Source organism: Petaurus breviceps, unplaced genomic scaffold (assembly GCF_028583685.1).
Source record: "Petaurus breviceps papuanus isolate PSGF00001 unplaced genomic scaffold, PetGlider_PUasm1.0 90919, whole genome shotgun sequence".
NCBI classification, from domain to species: Eukaryota; Metazoa; Chordata; class Mammalia; order Diprotodontia; family Petauridae; genus Petaurus; species Petaurus breviceps.
In genome coordinates this window covers 3124916-3143039 of record NW_027187378.1, presented here as the reverse complement: position 1 = coordinate 3143039, position 18124 = coordinate 3124916, and the positions used below count along the sequence as shown (strand labels likewise).

Below are 18124 nucleotides of genomic sequence, written 5' to 3'. Positions count from 1 at the left end.
TAGTGTAGACATCCAATTGGTCATTTTTGTTTTTCTGCAACTCAAAAATCCTGAGCTCAAATGATTCACCATTCTCAGCGTCCCCCAATAATATGGATTTACAGGTGTGCCACTATACTTGGTGCTAATCTGGCTTACTTAATAAACAAATCTGGTTCCTAGATCTTGGGAGGATTTGGTCAAAGCCTGATATTTATGACTGCTATGTTGTTGCTTTTTTCTGTTAGTTTTTTAAGATAATTTTAAGTAAAAAAAAAAACCAACAACTCAAAAATCGATGATTTTGCTGGCCCCAAACCTGTCCTGTTACATTTTAATGTCCAAAATTTCTTCATTTTAAAAATCATTTAAGTGCTTGATAATTGTAAGGAAGTGGACTGATTATATAGCACAGTCAGTATGCTTCATTGATGCCCACATAATACTGAGGTCTAAAGGTAGGTGCCCAACATTTGGGGTAGACTCTCCGTGGACGGTTTATGGGGGAAGAGTACTCAAATTGTTTTGAATTATGTTCAAGGTACTGTCCTAGGTGCTGAGGGAGATAGATGAGAAAGAAACACACCATTATGTGACTGAATTTACACAGTAAGGGAGACAAGACATAGTTACAAATAACTGTGTAGTACAAGCTAAGATATAATGAGTACATAACTGTGCTAAACATGAAATGCTAATTAGAGTTCAGAGGAAATGGGATGCCATTTCAGCTGGGGGATAAGTATTGCTGATAGCTTCATGGAGGAGATAACTTAAAATCCAGGTTAATTTGAATCAATATTTCAAATTTTGATAATAACCGGCATTTGTATAGTACTTTAAGATTTGAAAAGTACTTTGTAAGTTCGTTCCATCTCCACATCAATGTTCTGTCTGACCCTCCTACCTTTCCAAGTTTCTTATACCTTTCTCTCCAAAACGTACTCTTTGGTTCTATGACATTGATCTCCTGGGTGATCCATGAACAAGACACCCCATCTCTTTGCCCCAAGAATGTTATCTACCTGTCCCCCATGCCTGGAAGACTCCCTCCTCCACTTGAAATACTGACCTCCTTGGCTTCCTTAAGTTCCAAATAAAATCCCATCTTTTACTAGAAGCTTTCCCCAATTTCTCTTAATTCTAATGCCCTCCCTCTGTTAATTTCTTATTTATCTTCCATGTAATCTTGCATTGTCTATATCTGTTTGCATGTTTTCTCCTTCATTAGACCGTAAGATCCTTGAGAGATCCTTGCCTCTCTCTGTATCCCTAGAGCTTAGCACAACCTTTGGCACATAGTAAGCACTTAATAGACATGTGATTTGATTATAAATTTGGTCCTCAGAGAGACATAGTCCATACTTCCTAGTTTGGGAAGATGTGTTTACTACTATCAGGACTTTCAAGAATCCATGGTCAAATTCATACCTTAATGAAGCATCAGAATATGACTTTACTAAAGGATGATTCTAAGTTCTATGAAAACAAACTACGTTTTCAAATTGAGCTATTTTCATAAGTGATCATAATAGAAGAAAATAATAATAGTTCATAATGAAAGGATATTCTTTCACCTAAAGATCCTTAATTCAACCCATGACAATATAATTTACCACTCAAGACTCTGGATCAAATGGATTTTAAATATGGTACTTTCACACTAACCATTATTCATATAACTAAACCACAGATTTTATCCTAATTGGAAGTTTCAAAGAAAAAGCAAACTTAGAGCTTGGCTGTATTTTATAATGTCATGCTACTGAAATTTTATTTCAGCATATGCAGAAGCTGTAGCTATCTATAAATGCAGGAATATAAGCTTCAATGACAGGGCAATATCACTCTTACTCATCAATTACTTCAAAATAATGAATAAAAATAAAACATATGAGAACCCTGAGAAACTTTAAAAATAAAATTGGTAAAATCCAAAGACAAAAGTAAATAATCATTGTATGTAAGTACCAAATTTTAGTTTTATATATTTTAAAAAGAGATCCACCACCATCTTCAATATTTTTTTATTTATTGATCCTCTATTATATATCCAGTAAAACAAACTTCCTGACTATCACAGCAATTATTTCCATAGTAGCTACAGGATCATGCAAATATTTCTGGCTTTATCTTAAAATAAATATATTCAAGCAAGCTAATGTCTTTAAGTGGCGAGATATTTCAAAGACGGATGTGATACAATATTGTCATTCAATAGGGTTCAGACTTCAAGGTCATCCTTTTCCCTTCTATTTCATATGTATATATATATTTGAGTTCCAAATTTACTCCCTACTGCCCTTCCCCTACCCACTGAGAAAGCAAGCAATACATTAACTACACAAGTCATGCAAAATATATTTCTATATTAGCTATATCAAAAAAAAAGCAAGAAAAACAAAAAATAAAGAAGAAATTATACTTCACTTTGCATTGAGCTCATCACTTCTTTCTCTGGAGTAAACAGCATTTTCATCAAGAGTCTTTCAGAATTGTCTTGGATCACTATATTGATCAGAGTAGCCTTTCAGGTCTTCAAGTCTTTCAGGCTTGATCATCATTACAATATTACTGTTACTACGTACTGGTTCTTCTCACTTCACTTTGCATGAGTTCATATAGATCTTCCCATGTTTTCTTGAAACTATCCTTCTCATCATTTCTTACAGAATAATAGTAATGTATCAAACATGTGCTACACGTTGTTTAGCCACTTTCCAATTGATGGACATCCCCTCAATTTCCAATTTTTTGCCACCACAAAGAGTTGCTATAAATATTTCAGTACACATAGGTTCATTTCCTTTGTCCTCTGATCTCTTTGGGATGCACACAGTGGTATTGCTAGGTCAAAGGTCATGCACAGTTTTATAGCCCTTTGGGCACAATTCCAAATTGTTCTCCAGAAGAGCTGACCACTTCACTCCAAGTCATTAGTATACCTATTTTCCCTCATCCCTTCCAGCATTTGTCCTTTCTAAGAGGTGTATGGTAGTACCTAGAACTGTTTTAATTTGTCCTTCTCTAATAAAGAGTGATTTAAAGCATTTTTCCATGTGACTATAAATAACTTTCATTTCTTCTGAAAAATGCCTGTTCATTTCCCTTGACAATTTATCAATTGGGGAATGGCTCTTATTTTTAAAAATCTGACTCAGTTCCCTATGTATTTGAGAAATGAGGCCTTATCAGAGAACCTTGGGGCAAAAAAATTTTTTTTATATTACTTCACTGTCCAAAGTATCTTTTAACAAAATGCAGTTTCCCTGATTATCCCTTTAAATTAGGTCTATTTTTGCTTTTGCTTTATTTCAGATGATTACTACCCCTGCCTTTTTTACTTTAGCTGAAACATAATAGGTTCTGATCCTGTCCTTATTTTACCTCTACATATCTTTCTGTTTCAAGTGTCTCTTGTAAAAACAACATATTGTTGGAGTCCAGTTTCTAATCTGTTCTGCTATCCACCTCCATTTCATGGGCAAGCTCATCTCATCAACATTCAGTCATGATTACTGTGTATTTCCCTCCATCCTATTCCTCTCTGTTTATCTTTCTCCATCTCCCTTTATCCTGTCCCTCCTCAAAAAGTCTGTTTTGCCTCCATCCATTGCCTCTCTTAATTTGCCCTCCCTTTTATTACTGTCCCCTCCTCTTATCCCCTTTCCCTCTTATACAAGTGTGTGTGTGTGTGTGTGTGTGTGTGTGTGTGTGTGTGTGTGTGTGTGTGTGTGTGTGTGTGTGTGTGTGTGTGTGTAGGCTATGGTCCAGCCAGTAATTTATCTCACATGATTCCAAAACATTTAGAACAAATCATGGCTCTACCAACAGTGCATTAATGTGCCTGTATTTCCTTAGTACCTCCAACATTGATCATTTCTGTCTTTATTTATTTTCATTCGTGTGAGATAAAACCACAAGATCTGTTCTAATTTGTATTTATATTATTAGTGATTTGAAACCTATTTTCATATGGTTGTTAATAGCTGCGTTTCTTCTGTTGAGAAGTTTTTCAAAGATTCTCAAAAGAATTGCAAACTTCTAATAAGTATATATAAGATTTCTCCAAATCACTGTATTATGAAAGAAATGCAAATCAAACCAACTTTGATGTTCTACTTCACATCCAGAAAAATTGGTAAAGATGACAAAAATAGAAAATTAATGTTAGTTGTTTTGAAAAGTAATTTGGTCTATGTATGTCACTCCCCTTCCTTCCTCAATGAATTCAATGGTTTACAATTTCTTCTCCTGCTCTCATACTGAGTTACTTCAGTGGACATAGATTCTTCCTCAAATACTCCAACCAATTGGTTCTACTATCTACTCCTTTACCCCACCTCTGTCACACACAAAGATAATATCTTCAATCTTGCCATCATCCACAAATGTACAACTTCCATGTTCAAGAATTCTGAAATCCCTTTGTTGTTGTTTGTTGTGTCTAACTCTTTGTGATCCCATTTGTAGTTTTCTTGGCAAAGATATGGGAGTAGTTTGTCATTTCCTTCTCCAGCTCATTTTACAGATGATAAAATTGGGGCAAACAGGGTTAAGTGACTTGACCAGGGACACATATGTAATGTCTAAGGCCAAATCTTAACTCAGGTTTTCCTGACTCTAGGCCCAGGGCTCTATCCACTGTACCACCTAGGCTTCCCAATCCAGCTATAATCCACTAGCTCTCTCTCTCTCTCTGTCGCTCTCTCTGTCTCTCTCTCTCTCTCTCCTCCTCAATTTGACTCCTTGGTGAACCGATTCAACTCTATGCTATCCTCCTGTCTTGAATCACTTACCTTGCATATCATATTGCCAATGACACACAGCCAAGCCTCACTGTGTGTTGATTTCATTCCTACACATCTGCTACTGAACAAGGATGGAGAAAATCAAGCAACAGTTCTGAGTCCACTACAAATTTATGTTATATGACCTAAACTGGACCCTCACTGATGCTAGGCAATCTTACTCCCTTATCCAACTCACTATCCCACTCTGCAGTGGATCTTCCAAGTCCTCTCATCCCTCCTCAAACCTCCCATGGGTTCCTCTCCCCTCATTCTCAGCTGAGATCTATGCCTCCAATTTTACAGAAAAAACTGGGGCCAATGGCGGCATACACCCCCTTCTCTCCTCTTCCTCAGTTTTATCACTCAGGTGCCTTCTTCTTTCTCCTCCACCCCAGACTGAAGCGGCCTCACTCCTTACCAAAGCCAACCATTCTACTTGTTCAAGTAATTCCATTCCATCCTGCCTCTTCCAACAGATAGCCCCCTCTGTCACCCTCACTCTTTCCTTTCAATCTCTCTCTTTCATTTCCTATTGCTTATAAGCATGCCTGTGTCTCTCCCTATCCTGAAAAAATCCATACTTGACCCTTCTCTCCCTGCTATCATCTCATTCCTCTTCTGCCCCTTCTAATTAAACTCTTCAAAAAGGTCCCCTATGACAGGTACCTCTACGTTCTCACCTTTCGTTCTCCTCTTAACCCTTTACAATCTGGCTTCTGACCTTATCATTCTACCAAAATTGCTCCCCCACAGTTCCTAATGATCTCTTCACTGCCAAATCCAATGGCCTTTCCTCAATTCTCCTTCTCCCAGACCTCTCTGAAGCCTTTAACACTGCTGCTCATTCTCTCCTCCTTGACACTGTCACTCTCTTCTCTTGGTTTTTCAGAACACTACTCTATCTCTAGATCCTTGGCTAGATCCTCTTTCCAGATCAAACCCTGTAACAACAGGTGTTCTTCAGGGTTCTGTCCTGGATCCTCTTCTCCCTCTATACTACTTCACTTGGTGATCTCATCAGCTCCCATGGATTTAACTACTCTCTCTATGCTGATAATTCTAAAATCTACCTATCCTGCCCCAGCCTCTTTGCTGACTTCCAATCTCACATCTACAACTGCCTTTCAAAATGAATGTTCAATGATACCTGAAATTCAGTATGTCCAAAACAGAACTCTTTATCTTTCCCTCTAGACATCCTACCTTCCCTATTATTGTAAAGGGTAACAATTTCCTCCTAGTGACTAAGTTACAGGCTCACAACCTAAGAGTGAGCCTGCATTCCTCGCTCTCTCACCCCCCTCCACTCCCAGCCAGTCTACTGCCAAGGCCTGTCAATCATACTAGCAACATCTCAAAAATATGCCCCCTTCTCTCCTCTGACAATGTCACCACCCTGGCGGCATCGTCACCTCATGCCATGGCTATTACAATAGCCTGCTGGTAGGTCAGCCTGCCTCAAGTCTCTCCCTAATCCAATCCATCTTCAGTCCAGCCACTATAAGGCAGGTCTGATCAAGTAACACACACCCACACCCACACTCGGTTATGTCCAGTGGCTTCCTTTTGCTTCCAGTAGCTAATACAAAAAGCTCTGTCAGGCATTCAAAGTCTTTTATATAGCCTAGCCTCCTCCTACCTTTTCTGTTTTCCTTATATACTCTTCAACATGTACTCCAATCCAGTGACCCTGGTCTCCTGGTTGTTCCAAGAACAACGCACCCCATCTTTCAGCTCTAGACATTTTCTCTGACTGAACTCCACGCTTGGAACCCTCATTCCTCCACTAATCACTGACCTCCTTGGCTTCCTTTAAGTCCCAACTAAAACCCATTTCTCAGCTCTAGTGCCTTCCCTGTCCAGCATTCTTTACCCATCCCGTACTGAGCTTGCTTTGTACATGGCTGTTTGCACATTGTCTCCCCCACAGGTTGTAAGCTCCTTGAGGGAGGGATTGTCTTTGGCCTCTCCTTTTTATCCTCAGTACTTATGTGCCAAAAACTCCACTAAGCACTGGGGATACAGAAAATGGTAAAAACAGTCTTTGCCTTCAAAGAGCTCAAATTCTAATACAGGAAACAACATGGAAACAACAATTTACATACAAGATAACAAGAAAGGAGCCATGGGCATTGGGGAGGAATGTGAAAGGCTATTTGTGAAAGGTTAGACTTGAATGGAGTTTTGAAGCTGGGGAAGCCAGGAGTTGGAGGTGAAGAGAAAGAATTATTACATGCATAGTAGACAGCCAGATTCAAAAGTTGGGAGTATAATGTACAAGAAAAACAAGGTCAGTGTCCTTGGATTAAAAGACTGTGTGGAAGGGAATAAAGTATAAGATCAGAAAAGGACAAAGATGTCAGGTTGTGAAGGTCTTTAAATGCCAAACAGAGGATTTTATATTTAATCCTGGAATAGGCAGCCACTGAAATTTACTGAGAAGGGGAATGACATGATTAGATCTGGGTCTAAGGAAGATCACTTTTGCAGTTCAATGGAGGACAAACTGAAATGGGGAGACACTTGAGGCAGGGAGACCAACAAGGAGAGAATAAGCCAGGAATGAGGTGATAAGAGACTGCATAATATATCTTGTGCAAGAACTAAATGCTAAAGGAGCACAGGTGGTGTTTTCATCAAAAGCAAGGGATGTGCCTCATCTCATTTTGACTGAATGTCTGCATAAATATCCTGGTTACGAGTCAAAAGGGTCAAAAGGTAATTCTGTGATGTAACAGGAAAATGGTTTTATGAAAATCACTCTACAGCCAAGTTTTCTGAAACGCATCTATTGCATAAATTGAGAGATGACCATAAAGGCAAAAGTAATAATATCTAACATATCACACATAAAAGATGACCAAAGTTTCATGGCGGACATACCTCTAACTTTAAATTAAAACTAGCTTATAGAGTTTTGATCATTAGTTACATGACAAAGTCTAAAAGTCTTTAAAAATTCACCAAATATTTTAAAACTAAAATCCTAATCCACTTATTAACAATGTCCTAGAGATCCAGCAAAGATATATGACTAATTTGTCTATGAAGGAGTTTTGTTTTGTTTTTGCATTGAGTTTCTTTTTAAGAAGGAGAAAATTTATAGTTTAGTTTGGGGCCAGATGTTCTTTTCCTTGTTATTTTAAACTATCACCACCTTATAATTACCCTAACTTAAAAAAAAAAAAAGAAGAGAGGGTTCAAAAGTCACCTAGGAACAGATAATTTTTGCCTGTTTAAATGTATCTTACACAGAGAGTACTCAAATTGGTGAAATTTTTTTACTAAAGATTTTACAACAGCATAATTTACACTTCTTTATATTTGAAGTATTTTACTGATCTTGAATTTTAGAGCAGATATACTAATACAATTCTTATGGTTAGTCTGTACAGAAAAAAGACAGTCTGAAGCAGAATGAGACACACTGTTCTATTCTAGGGGCTTGAAAAACGACTGAGGTTTCCTACATTTTGAAACTGTCAAAGACATGTACCAGGATCAATGATTTGCAGAGTCTAGATAAAGCTTCTATAATGCTTGGTCGTGATGACCCCTTACTACTCTGCTGCATTGTACAGTAGGCAGTTCTTTGAAAACAGGCAAAAAACATCTTTACCTTAAGAAACAATGATGCAACTCAGGCCTCTCCAATTCGATATCAATTCATACCTTCACATCTAGTGCAGAATGTGTAGTATGCAGTCATTTGGTGGGAAAACAAGAAAGTTCAAACACAAAAAATCACAACTTGAAAGGACCTATTTCATTTGTGTAGGACCTCCCAGGAGGAAATGTCTAACAAAGTAAATCAATTGTTCTTCAATATATAGACTTCTTTGTGTTAGGAAACCTCTACCTCGAGCCTGAATCTGCCTCTAGGCAATTCACATCCATGGACCAAGCAGAACAAGTCCAATTCTTCTAGATGACAACTCTTCAAATACTTGAAGACAGTTACTAAGACACCAGTAAGTCTTCTTAAAAGCTTGTTCCCTTCCCCTTTCCCACTGCTTAAAGAATAAAATGCAAGCTCCTTAGCATGTGACGTTCCTCAGTGTCTCGCTCCAGCCTCCCTCTCCAGGCCTACTTCCCAGTGGTACACTTTGCTCCCATCCAAACTGGACAGTTTGCTATTCTGTGAATCCAGCGCCTCATCTTCACAACTCCTGTGCCTTCTCTGCCCAGACTTTCCCAAATGCCTGTCATGCACTCCTACCTCACTGCTACCTCTTAGAATCCCTAATTTCTTTCAAGGTTTAATTCAAATGCCATATCCTATGGGAATCTTTCCTGATACCCCTAGATGTTATTGCTATTTCTGTCCTCAAATTATATTGCATTTATCTGTTCAAATGCCACATCCCTCCAGCAGAATATCACCTCCTTGATGGGATGGGGCTTTTTGTTTTCATTTTAGTATTTGGACTGCTGGCCCTGTGCATAATGCCCTGCACAAGGAAGAGCTTAACAAATTCTTACAGAATTGACATTAATCCATTAAGGACTACTTTTTAGGTCCAGTCACTGTGCCAGTTCATAGTATACTTAATTGGACTATTGTCTAGTCCGTATCTCTTCTATTTGTCCACAAGAATATGAAATGCTTTGTCAAACATTGGATAAATTGAGTGTAACCTAATACACAACTAAGACTCATATAAATACAACTACAAAACAATTTTATAATAAACAAGACTTAAATACTGATTTTTCACGGCTGGACTACATCATGCCAATGAAATACAAATGACAATACTCTCCAAATTACTCTGCAGATTTAATACCATGGAAATCAAATTACTAAGGACATACTTCATATAATTATACAATAACAAAATTCATTTGGAAAAAAAAGGTCAAGAATGCCAAAAGATATAATAAAAAAGTAGGAAGAAAATTATACTGGTGCTATCAGTTCTACAACTATACTACAAAGTAGTACTTAAATGATCTCATATTTGATAAACACACAAGCACACACACATACATCTAAGTTGATTATTGGAAAAGAGTTGCTAACCAAGACCTAGAAACAAATACAGAAGCTCAGTGTTTAAAAAAATTCTAAACTACTGGAGAATTGTTTATTCAAAAGAACTTGGTAGAATAAAGCAGTCTAGAGACTCTAAATTACAGGGAAGGTATGAATCTTCTTTGGTGGGAGGAGTTCCCTATATGAATAGAATCATAGGTCCAGTCCTATATAACCAACTATATTGGGAAAAAGATCAAACCAGTAATAAGATGACTATTTAAGGTAGACAAGATAATAGTATTAGCTGGTATTTGCCAGCATACTATTATTAAATATGCCCATTTTTCAGATAAGGAAACAGAAAATTAAGTATGTATCTGATGCAGGATTCTATCTTAGATCTTCCTCACTCTAAGTCCAACATTCCAGAGAGCCACAGATATCCATAAATAACTGACTCTGGAGAGAAGGCTGAACTACCTACCTCTTACTTTGCTTCTGTTTTCTCTTTTAAGAAGAATGATCTTTAGACCAGCAAGCACAGACTAAAAATGAGGAAGAGGTAACATGGAAATGGTAAAGAACCACTGTGCTGTTCTTGATGAATTCATATCACTTAGTTCATACAACCTAAATATAGTGAGTAAAAAGATGACAAATTCTAGTTTGTGAACCTGGACGACAAAAAAAAAAAAAAAAAAAAGAAAGTTATAAAGAGTTGGCTTTAGGGAAGAATGAGTTATTTTGTGTATACTGAGTATGAAATGTTTATGGGCCATTCAGGTGGAGAAGTTAAGCAGGCAGATGGTAACGTAAGACTAGAGCTCAAGAGAAGAGAGAAGGGATAGAGATGAAGATTTGGGAGTCATCTGCATAGAGAATAAAAGTTGATCCCATGGAAGCTGCTGAGATACATTCTGGATACCTTCTTGCCAGGCCACCCTGCTGATACTGCTACTCCCCCGCTGCAAAGGGGATCCCGATGCTCTAGAGAGCTCAGCCATTCCAACTGGGTACTCCCACTGTAAAACTGTTGTCTTGATTGGTGAAAGCCTGTCCTATCCAGTCACATACCCTCAATCATGCCTTACCTTGCCAATCTTCTGACCATACTAAAGCATGAGTACTCCCATATACTTTTTAATCTGTAAAGAGAAGTCAAATCAACACTACCATTCCCTCTACAAAGTGTATGCCAAACAATTACTTTATGGTTCTACTCACTATCCCTATGAGGATACCAAAACACCCTTCCCTAAACCCCATTCCCCAATTTATGCTGCCTTCCCTTATTCAAATGGAGTTGCTTTAAGACAAAGTCATTTGTTTTGCATCTGTATCCTTAAGAGAAACACAGAGCCTGGCACATAGTTATCACCCTGGGAAAGGGAGGAGAGAGGGAGATGATTATAGCTTGAGAAGATGGGTTCAGATCTGGCCATATTTGTAGGCATGAGGGAAGGCACTGGAGGATAAGGGGATCTCAAAAATTAGAGAAAGGGGATTGACAACTTCCTAAAAATCAGAGAAGATGGAATAAAGGACACAAATATAGGATATAACATTAACAAAAATAAGAAATACCTTCTTTTCTGAGACTAGAACAGAAGAGGCAAAATGCTAAAGCGATCAACACAGAGTATATGCAGAGGGGAGGGTTGTAAGGATCAAAAGGACTGGAAAGAGGTGGGGGAGGAGGGGAAAGTAAGGAAGGTTTGATGGGCACTGAACACCAAATAGGGGATTTTATATTTGATTAATTAAGCCACTGGAGTTTCTTGAATAGAAGGGTGACATGGACAGATATGAAGAACTCTTTGGCAGCTGTGTGGAAGATCGACTGGAGTAGGGAGACTTGTAGCAGGGAGACCAAACAGCAGCCTATTACAACAGTCCAGGCATGAGGTGATAAGGGCCTGCACCAGGGTAGTGGCAGTATCAGAGGAGAGAAGAGAATGAAACAAAGGTTAATTCCACAAGTCTTGTCAAATGATTGGATATGGAGAGGAAGGGTGAGAATGATATCTAGGTTTTAAGCCTGGGAGACTGGGTACCCTGGACAATAACATTAAAGTTGAAAAGAAAGCAGTTTGGGAAGAAAGATAATGAGTTCAATTGAGGATATGTTGAGATTAAGATGTCTATGAGATATCTTGTTCTAAATGTTCAATAGGTAGTTGAAGATTAAAGACTAGAGGTCAATAGAAGAGGTAAAGAAGGCTAAATAAGTAGATTTGAGATTCACCAGCACAGAGATAATTCAATCTATGAGATCACTGATGAGATCTCCAAGTGAAATAATAATATAGAGGGAGAAGATAAGGTAACTCAGGACAGAACCCTGAGGGATACCCAGAGTGAGTGCAACCTAAGAGTGAGTTGAAGATCCACAAAGGAGACTAAAAAGGAACAGGTAGGCAAGAGATCCAGGAGAGAGTAGAGTCATAAAAACCTAGAAGGGGGTAACTGTGTCAGAAGCTGCAGAAAGGTCGAGAAAAGTGAGGACTGAGAAAAGGCCATTAAGTTTAGCAATTAAGAGATTGATAGTAACTCTAAAATTCATCTCGGATGAATGATGTGGTCAGAAGTCAGAGTATAAAGAATTAAGGGACTGAAAGGAAAGGAAGTAGAGGCAACTATTATAAATGGCCTTCTCAAAAATTGTAGCCACAAAAGACAGGAGAGCTATGGGATGACAGCTAATAGGATTGGATGGATCCTTGAGCGTGACATGGGCATATTCACAGGCAGTATGGAAGTAGCCAGTAGACAAAGAGATTGAAAATTAAGTAACAGAGTGGGGGTGATAAACAGGACAATTTGCTGGAAGAGAATGAGATCACTTATGAACGTAGAGGGGTCTGCCTTGGCAAAGAGAAAGATAACCTTATTATGAGACAAGGGTGACTGTAGACATAGTAACAGAAAGAATCTGGGATATATGAATTGAAGAGGAGAGAAAAGAGCCACAATAATTTTCAGTGGAATATGAGGCAACATTGTCTTGCCAGAATTTGTATTCCATGGCAGAGGCTTCAAGAATCTAGCATTACCTCCACAACACAATGTGGCAATAGAATGAGACTTTAGTGAAGAACAGTTCAGCTATACTTCAATGCATCAAAATCCATGATCTTATTAATATGGGTTCTCCCTCCACTGGTATAGATAACAACCCATACACAATATGGTAATAGACTTTTACTTGAGAATCTAAGATTTATAAGTTTTTTTCTATGAAAAAAATATGTTATTTGGTACAAATAATATGCTATAATAATGGGAAAATCACTGGACTAAAGTGAAGCAGGAGATTTGGGTTCCAGTAGTGGCTAGTTATGTGACCTTGGTATGTTAAACTGTATCTCTGGGCCTCATCTGTAAAATAAAGAGTTTTTTAGTAAATTAATCATTTGAAGTGCTTTCCACCTCTAAAAAACTATAGTTTTATGAGTCACAAAAACCAATATGCTTTATTTATTGCAAGGATATGAACTCTTAAACTTGAATTTTGAGATATAAGAATTTTCCAGAAGCTTGAGAAAATTAATTTCAACCATTATTTTCATTTTTTTCTAAAGCATTTGGCATACTTCCTTCTTTTCATAAATTGTTAATATGGAACATAACCTTTTTCTTGATCTCTCAGGGTAATGACTATGGACATCAGTATGTACAATGCTGGAATATAGTATTGTCTTCCAACATTTCTGAACTGCCCCTCCACTAAATGGTCCAGGCTGCTAAGATTCTGAGTGATTTCATTTTCCTGTCTTTTCCCTTGTCAGGATAACTACCATTTCTTTCTGTTATTACTATGCCTGTCTCCAGCAGGGGCCACTTCTAATTTGTTGTTTGGTACCTTCTAACTCTAATGATTCTATAAACCAGAGCTGTATTGGAAGGAAAAGTAAGTTCTAAATAAGAAAGGAATCTCTCCTATGAATAGAGTATATTCTAGTATGGTCTTTGTAACATGTTGGCTCTTCTGAGGTTTTTATTTCTTTTTTAAGGACATATGGGGGGGGGGAAAGGTTCTTCCTTCTGGGTTCCTAACTGAATCATTTCCATTTGAATTGTCTTAGGAAGATTCTGAAGATCACCTAGCAGGATAAGGTACCACACACTGAAGTCCTTACTCAAACTAAACTGCCAAGCATTCAATCTCTACTTCAGAGAGCACAGCTCTGATAGACTGACTACATTTTTTGAATGCAAAGCTTACACTTGCCAAAAAAACTATATTGTCAATAACTAGAGCTGTTCCTAGATAAAGGTGGTATTACTTTGCCACTTTGTTAGAGAAGAAACCTCTAAGAAGCTGGAGACTAATTTACCCTTAATTTTAACTGGTTGCTCTTACCTTTACTTTAAAATACTTCCAATATTATTCATTAGGAATCACCTCTCTGAGCAGCATGTTAGTTTATTAGTTATTCAATCATTTTCAGACATGTGAGACTCTTTCTGACCCCATCTGGGATTTTCTTGGCAAAGATACTGGAGTAGTTCGCCATTTCCTTCTCCAGCTCATTTTACAGATGAAGAAATTGAGGAAACTGGCTTAAGTGACTTGCCCAGGGTGACATAGCTGGTAAGTGTCTAAGGCCTGATTTGAACTCCAGCACTAACGCTAACCCTAATTCTGCTCTATCTACTGCACTATCTAGCTGCCTGCCCAGAGTGCTACAGTTATTTTTAATGATAATTTCCAATATATGTGAGAGTTTCTCTAACTCTCCAATCTGTACACTCAAACATTTGCCTCATATGTTATATTTCCTCTTGGAGGATGTCAGTCAAATTCATCCACTGGGAAGGACTTATGACAACAGAACAGTCAAGAAGCATCTATTAAGCCTCAACTCTGCGCCAAGTAGTGTACTAACTGCTGGGGGTGTAAAAGCAAAAATCATTCCCTGTTCTTTAGGAGTTTGCAGTCTAATATAAGAGATTAGCATATACAAATTAGACATTGATAAACAGACAGATCAATATACAAACGAGGTATATAGGCATATGGGTATATGCCTACAAAGACATATATATGCATATAAACGTATGCACGTGAACAGATATATACCTATACAAATAGATATATAGATATGCATATACAGATGTGCACCTGTACAAATAGATGTAAACATGTGTACATATACATGTGTGCACTCATACAAACAGACATCATGTACATGGTGTATACATATAAATGTAAGTGTATATTCGCATAAATATACAAGCATACATGAATGTGTCTAGATGAATGTACAGACATACACATGAACATGTCATTCAGTTGTGCCCAAATCTTTGTGACCCCATTTGGGGTTTTCTTGGCAAAGATATTGGTCTTTCTGATTCCAGGGCCAGCGCTCTATCCACTGAGCCACCTAGCTGCCTCATACATGTATATACACATATGGAGGTCTACAGAGCCATTTGCTGACCTCATCGTTGTACGCTTGAAAACCTGGACAGTCTACCAGCACCATGCCAGGTAAAGTGAATCGCTTCCATTTGAATTGTCTTAGGAAGATTCTGAAGATCACCTGGCAGGATAAGGTGCCAGACACAAGATCCTTACTCAAACTAAACTGCCTAGCATTCAAAACTCTGCTTCAGAGAGCACAGCTCCAATGGGCTGGCCACACTGTTCAAATGCAAAATGTACACTTGCCAAAAAGCCTATTTTATGGAGAACTCACACAGGGCAATAGTTTACATGGTGGTCAGAAGAAGCAATACAAGGACACTCTCAAAGTCTCTCTTAGGAACTGATTGTGTGACACTGTAGTGTACAGGGAGACACTGGCAGGACCGTTCAACATGGTGTGCCCACATCAGAGAAGGTGCTGTGTTCTTTGAGCAAAGCAGAATTGAGGCAGGTCAAAGCAAACATGAGATGCGCAAATATAGAGAATTCACCGCAAATATTCGTATTGGACTATTTGTGTCGGACCTGTGGTAGAACATTAGGAGCTCATATTTGTCTAATCAACCACAGTCTGACACACTGTAGCTTGACTATAACATAGAGATATCATTTCAGTCCTCTTTGAGAACAGACAACAAACAACCAACCACCAACCATATGCACATACAAATTTGCACATAGGTCTATATACATCACAGACGGGTGGTGAAGACCTGAGTTCAAATTCAACCTCAGGTACTTACTTGCTGTGTGACCCTGGGCAAGTCACTTAACCCTGTTTACCTCAGTTTCCTCATCTATAAAATTAGCTGGAGAAGGAAATGGCAAACCACTCTAGTATCTTTGCCAAGAAGACTCCACATGGGGTCGGAATGAGTTGGAAACAACTAATGAACCAAAAAATAAAGAAAAAAGAAAGTATATGTTCTTATATACAAACATGCCCGGATTTGTATATATACATGCTGGTATATATTAGGCATCATGTATATGTACACATACGAATACACATATATGTGCACATGTACATATACACGCACGTATACAAATAGGTATTGCAATATGCAAATACATGCAGACATCTAAGCAAATACACGCGCGCGCGCGCACACACACACACACACACACAAATATAAACATGCAAGTACCTACAACACACGCATACACACCCTGGAGATAATCAGCAGAGAGAAGGCAGGGGCATTAAGAGAGATTAGGAAAGGCTTCCTGTAGAAGTAGGAGGTTGGCTGGAACTTAAGGAAGCCAGGAGGCGGGGATGAGGGAGAGCATTCCAGGCAGGAGGCCGGGATGAGCTGCCAAGACTGTCGTCTGGAATGAGTATCTTTAAGCACCTCTGCCCTGTAGCACCAGGCTGGGCACTAGGGGTTGTGATCACAAAGCGCAACAAGGCACGGGCCAGTCCCACCGTCTCCCCAAAGTCCCGGGACCCCCCACAGCGAGCAAGGGAACTTAAGCTATGGCTGTTCCCCTTCGGCACGAGAGAGGATAACTCTGGGATACTCTGGGACGGAGTTCAACCTCACTTAATGCAAAGTTTGCTCTCTCTCTCAACATCCGCGGTGGGGGGATGGGAGGGTCAACCGAGGTGCAGGGCGCCCCTTGGGGGTGCTTCCCTGCAGGACCCCGCACCCTGGCTGCCCCCGCGCCCCACCAGCGTCCAGGAAGCGGCCCCTTCCCCCTTCTCTCTCCTCCTCCTCCCCGCCAGAAGCTCCAGGAGATGCTCGGCCGCCCCCGCCCCTTCGGCCGCTCTTGCTCTCCGCGCCCGGGCCCGCACCCCACGGCCGTAGGTCCCCTACGGACTGGGAGGGCGTGTGTGCAGCCGCCATCGTCCAGCCCGCTCCACTCGCGAGGAACGCCTTCTCCCCGCCCCGCCCCCCTCGCGGCTGCCCACGCCAGTGCCCACTCGGCGCCACTCACCGTACGTCGGGTCCGAGGGCCGTCTCGGAGCGAGGACCAGGGCAGTTAGGCAGAAAGCGCCCAGCGGGGGTCCGCGTGCACCCGCACGCAGGGCACGCTCCGGCGAGGGCGCGAGGCGAGGCGCGCGGCCGAGGCGGTGCTACCGCCCGGGCTTCCCGGGGAGAGGAGACGCGGAGCGTGCGCAGTCCCGGCCGGGGCCGTCACCCGGTGCTTGCCTTTGTTGGGTCTCCCAGGTCCCGGGTCGGGCCGGGGGCGGAGAGAGTGAGGGTAGGAGGGAGGTGATGCTGCTCTCGCAGCAGAGTGTGAACCCGAGGAAGGCTGAGACCGAGAAGAGGATGAAGGCGAGCAGTGGACGGAGCATCCCCAGCCCGGGTCAAACACTTGGTACCTTTGTACCCAAAGGCCCATTGTTCATTCATTCACCCTTCCTTCCACGGACAGTTACGAAGCAGCGCTTGCTGCACCGCAGGCATTGTGTTAGGTTCTGGGGAAGACAAAGATGCCTGAGACAGGATTACTGCGGGACACAGAGCAGGAAGGGTGCCGAGGCTCCGCATTTTACGGAGGAGGAAACTGAGGTCCAGAGAGATGAAGGGATTTGGGTTTAGTTGCTCAAGGGTAGTAAGTGGCAAAGTGCACGACCATAATAACAATAGCAACAGCAAACATCTATATAGCTTGACCAGGGCTCCTCTGTGACTTTGGACAAGTCTCTTCTTGTCTCTGAGCCGCGTCATTTTTATCTACAAAATGAGAGAGTTTGAGAATAATATGAAGGAATTTCAAAGAAACAGCTTTAGGTTAAAACAAACAAACAACTTTCTAACAAAGAGAAAGTTCATAAGTGGAATGGGTTGTTTAGAGAGCTGGGTGAGCTCCCCCTTCATAGAAGTCTCTAAGGAGAAACTGGAGGGCCACTGGGTTATTATTGTAACTATAATAAAACTGAATTATAGCAGGTATTGAAAGGTAAAGACAGACAGATGGGAGAGATCGCATTCA

The 18124-nt window shown here is 40.2% G+C and overlaps 1 protein-coding gene across 3 annotated transcripts in view; it reads right to left on the bottom strand.

The window, feature by feature from the left end:
• Positions 1–17272, bottom strand: part of BTBD3 (BTB domain containing 3) — a 46205-nt gene extending 28933 nt beyond the window's left edge. The window contains exon 1 of one of the 3 annotated variants that reach the window (XM_069075425.1): positions 17123–17272. The gene's annotated coding sequence lies outside the window, so the exon portion shown is untranslated. Of the gene's footprint in view, positions 1–14113; positions 16879–17122 lie in introns of those variants that run through there. The other 2 variants (XM_069075424.1, XM_069075426.1) reach the window with 2 other exon arrangements.
• Positions 17273–18124: the final 852 nt, after the last annotated feature.